Source organism: Marmota monax, unplaced genomic scaffold (assembly GCF_021218885.2).
Source record: "Marmota monax isolate L192 unplaced genomic scaffold, Marmota_monax_Labrador192_F-V1.1 WCK01_AAM20220418_F8-fsc00050, whole genome shotgun sequence".
Classification (NCBI taxonomy): Eukaryota; Metazoa; Chordata; class Mammalia; order Rodentia; family Sciuridae; genus Marmota; species Marmota monax.
In genome coordinates, this window is record NW_026694552.1 from 7,634,320 (window position 1) to 7,639,254 (window position 4,935).

Consider the following 4,935-nt stretch of genomic DNA (forward strand, 5'->3'; position numbering starts at 1 on the left):
CTGCTAGCATCCATCTTTGAAGCTGTGGGTTCCATTGTGAGTGTCACCTTTGAACCTTGGAGACCATTATATATATCACAAGATAAAGTACATAGTTACTCTAACCCATGTAATAAAGGCACCTGTTCTATTCAGATAGGTAAGGTATTCCCCATGTGGGCCCTCTGTGTGACACTGTAAGCCTTTTGTTATATATGTGTGTATATAGAAGCAGGGGGGTTTCTGTGAACTCCCAGGGTACCCTTGAAGGCAATATTTCTGCCCATGATTTTTTGTGCATCCTTAAGAATAGATATTGTTATGACCTAAAAATAGTTGTTCCTCAGTTCCTCATCAGGCATTTCTCTGTGGGAGGTCTGCAGCCAAGCCCCCCCCCCAAAAAAAAAAAACTATTTCCCAAGCTAGAGTTTAGGGGACTCTGTGAGTAAAAGATGTGAGCCTAAAGAAATGTGGGCCTCACATAAATATTTTAAAATTATTCACCCTGGCCATGTGCTCTGTGGGTCATAAGGAAGATACTTAAGTCCCCAACTACTTTACCATTGAATTATGCTGTAAGATCCATACATTTGTATTAAGCATGAGTATCTCACTGTCTTCGGGTGTTGGGGGAAATGCTCTTAGAAACATACATCTAAAAGGAGAAGGGAGTAAGTGGGAGTGCTAGAAGCTTGGGAGACAGCCAGAAAATTTAAGTTAGGACTGATGAGGTCAAAATTCCAACTCTGGGAAGGACTGGCTCAGAGCTTTCTTCCTTGCTTGCTTGCTTTCTGTACTTAGTGTGAAGGCTTGGTCTAGGGATCATCTATTAGACTCAGGAAGGCATAGATCCACAAGTGCCCTCATACTTGTCCTTTCAGAATAAAACTGGATACTTGTGGAGCAGGAAGCAGCTTGGCACATAGAAAGAAGTGATTCAGGACTCTACTGAGGGAAGAAGATAAGGCTTGGGTAAGCCATGGGCTTGTGCTGGCCTGAATTTAAAGTATCTTTTGGACTTTTAGCACTGTGAAAAGGAGGAGCTCCTACAAGGAGACTGAGGGAAGGGAGTAGAGATCATATGTTGTTAATTAGAAAAGAAAGAATGAGAAGAATGCTAAGCTTTAGCTTAAGTTCTCCTTGTAGGTTGATGACAAGCCACAAGTAAAGTTTAAGATAGGTATTTTGAACTCATCCTTCTGCCCCTCTGGAGCAGCTCCAGCTATATGGTAAAGAAGCAGATGTGGCAAAAGAACAGGATGTTTCAGGCTTTGAGTTTCAAAGGGCCAAATGGAAGTGGAGATCTGGTCCTTTGGTCTCCCAATCACTGAAGATTGAAGGGTTTGTGACTCTCTGGGGCTGTATTTCTCACCCCAAATAGGGGCCCTGTTTTTTCAGGTGTGACTACAGGAGGAAAAAAAAAAGAGCAGTCAGGTTGAGTAGGCTCTGTGAGAAGAGAATATGGCATTTCTCAGGTACAATAACAGAGATAAGTCACCACTTTGGTGTCACTAAGAATCCCTGGATATTTCACTGAAACTGTAACTCAAGGCTCCCAAATGGGACAATCTAAGTCTACAAACAGGGAGAAGGTGCCTTTCTTGCGTTGAAGGTTTCTAGACACCTAGATCTCCTCTGGATGGAAGGAAGAAGAGAGACGCTTGACTGGATATGCCTTCGCCTGGGGAGAATATAAGGAATTTTAATGATTTCCTGTGTAAAGTCTTGAGGGGCCTTGGGTAGCCAGTATAAACAGGAGGCATTTCAGTTGATTGGATTTATGTTCCTGAAATCAGGAAACAGGCCAACATGGGCCTCTGTTTAGCTCCGTTCCATGGGATTAGAAGTTGGAATGCAAGGAGATGCCGCCTCAGATTTCATCCTGTAATCAGTGGCCACTCTTTTTGGCTGTTGTCTCAGCTACTTAAGTGTGTGTGTGTGTGTGTGTGTGTGTGTGTGTAAAAGCTCCTCCATTCTCAGAGAGGTTGAGGGCTGAAAGAGGGTCTGGCTTCCATAGTGAGAATGAGTCACAAAAGAAGATCCTTCAATCCCAGGATAATATTTCTGTTAGATACAAGGATTGTATTACATGGTCTTAAACATCCATTTCAGAAGACCCCTTGTGTAAGAAGCACAAAGGGCATCCAGGAGTTTCTATTTTCCATTTGATGACCAAGCCTGTGGAGTCTTAATCATTCCATCACATATTCAGGGTTACTATATCTTATGCAAAGGACTTGATGACTCTGGAATCTAGCTTGGACCTTAACACCAGCTACCTATGTAAGCTAAAATTCACCAAATCAGAGCGGCCTCCATTGATTGAATGCTTACTTATGATGGTCTATGCTCAGTGCCTTACATAGAGGATCACATTTCATCCTCATTCAACCCTGGGAGATAGGAGCTACTATCATTCTCACTTGAGGATACTGTTCCTCAAACTAAAGTTTAGTAATTGACTCATGGTAAATGATAATCAGCAGTAAAGTCCAAATTGGAATCCAGAACTGTCTCCAAAGCCCAAGGTCCTAAGAATTACACTGGACTGCCTCCATCATAAACCTGTACTCTTTGAATCCTGAGTACTTTTAAAATAGAAAAAAAAAAAACACCTTTAATAATATCTAGTCTGTTTTCTTTACCAGGAAATTTCAAGGATAAAGTGAGAGGATAGCTATTCCATTCCATAAACATTTATGGAATGTTATGGGTGAGGCATTATTCTAGAGTCTGGGTATTCAAAACTAAATAAGATGAGGTTCCTTCCTTCCAGGAGATTACCATCTGGATAATCTGCCTTGAAATCTTAGCATCTGTGAAAGTGTCTTGGAAAACATAAAGCACTATACAAGTGCCTGTTTCCTATGATACCATTTTATTGCATGTACAGAGAAGAAGACTAACAGCCATAGGTATAAAACAAGCTTGGGGGAAAATCCCACAAGGCTTTCAGCTGCTCCCTACAAAACTTGGCAACCAGCTGTTGCCAGTCCCCATTGAGAATGAAAGGAGAGGAAAGGCAATAATATGAAGTGTGACTATAATGTAATGTGACTGCTGCTTTTTCGCAATCATATTAGGACGTGCACATCCAAAGGAATGGTGTCCCCTTCAGACTAGCACCTTGGGAGGCTAAATCCCTGTACATTTATTGCAATGATGTTGCCATTGCTCAAAACTTTTTTTGGAACTCCTCTTTAGTAATTGAATTCAGGGCCTATGGCATATTTTTTGAATATCCTCAGTGGTGATAAATCTTTGTCCTTTGAGGGTGGATTTGATTTTAGCAAACGGCCAAAAAGTCAGTCAGAGCCAAGTCTAGAGAACAAGGTGAGTGATCAAGCACAATAATAGAGTTTTTAATTAAAAAAAAACTTCCACTCTTTTCCATTTCTTTCCCCACCCTAATTCACTCTACTTACCTCTCTCTCCCTTCTTTTTTCCAAGTATGACTGTAAGTCATTAAGACTACTTTTTTTGTGTGTGTAGTTCATAACCCAGTGCAAACACAGATTAAATGATTACTGTCCAAAGTCATAAGACTAGGTAAGAGGTAAACTAGAATTAAACACTTTGTTTTCTGTAAATCACAGCCTGGGAAACTTCATGAACAGAAACTTCATTATTACAAAGGTACCTAACTAACAAAAATAGAAAACTACTATGGGTTCTTTATCCCTAAAGGTCTTTCTATGTTCTTCACAGAGGACATAAGTATGGTGCTACTTAATGTCAGCAGGAATGCCCTATGACTTGGTACTTCTCTCCAGACAAATCCAACTGGGGATAGCCCAACATATCTGAAAACTGACTTTCCAAATAGGTTATAAGTAGGAGATAAGAACTCCCTACTTTTCTACACTCTGGAAACAAAACAATAATGAGATTGTAAGAATCAGGACTGTTCCTGAGCAAAATTGTAAAGGAAGGGAGATGTATGTCTTTGTCAACCACCGTTAGAGATCTACCCTTCCACCCTCAACCTTCTCCCTACTTCCCCATTCATCAGCAAGAAGAGTGTCTTGTTTCATGCATTCACATTAATTAGTTGTACAGACTTTCTGCATTTTAGAAAAGTTTAAGGCAAGGCAAAGGTATGCCAAATTACCTAAGAGGGGCAACATCCAGCACTTTTTATATGAAGTTATCCCTAGGATGAATTCTGTCATAGGTTGCTTTCCCTTAAATGCTGGCTTCTGTTTTAAGAACTGGAGTTGGGACCACAGAACTTTAGAACTTTCATAGAGCTCATATAGAAGGGACCACTCCCTCATTTTTAAAACTGAGGTTTAGGGTAGGTGTGAAGGACAAGCAGGGTGGAGGGGAGAAGTCTGCTCCCAGATCACACAGGGAATTAGTGGCCCTTCTGTGGTTACAGCCCACATCCCTGACTTCCCACCATACTGGTTTCTTTTCTCTGGTCCAGCAGTTGTTTGCAGAAATGCCTATCCTCAGCATTTTTAAAGTAGATTTCCATGCTAGTTTTCTTTTGCTACTGATAACAAGAAGCTCCTGTGTTTCTCAGGAGAAGAGGAAGTGAGAGAAATGTCAGAATCCTATACCATGTCCAGAGGCCCAGAATTTTCTCCCCTTTGAGGACAAATAATCCCCTTGGGAAGTCAGGAGTATTGCTTTTGAGCCCAGGTGATCAGAATCTCTTCCACAGCAACTCAAGTTTGTATTTGTTATTGAATCCTCAAGATAAACTATTGGAGAAAGTATTCCACCAATTATGTTTCCATGGGGCCCAGAGCACATGGTCTTGATTAGAATGAGGAAGAGCAAAGCAGATTTCTCCCTGTGAAGGTCTGAAAGAAACTTGAAATCCAGCCAATATTGTTCCAGCAGTCAATGCCTGGCTTCCAGCTGCTGCTTGGTTAAAATTCAAAGCTCAAGGAGATGACACCCAGAGAGGTAGGTAGAGGTACGTGAGGCCAATCTGGGAAAGAGAAC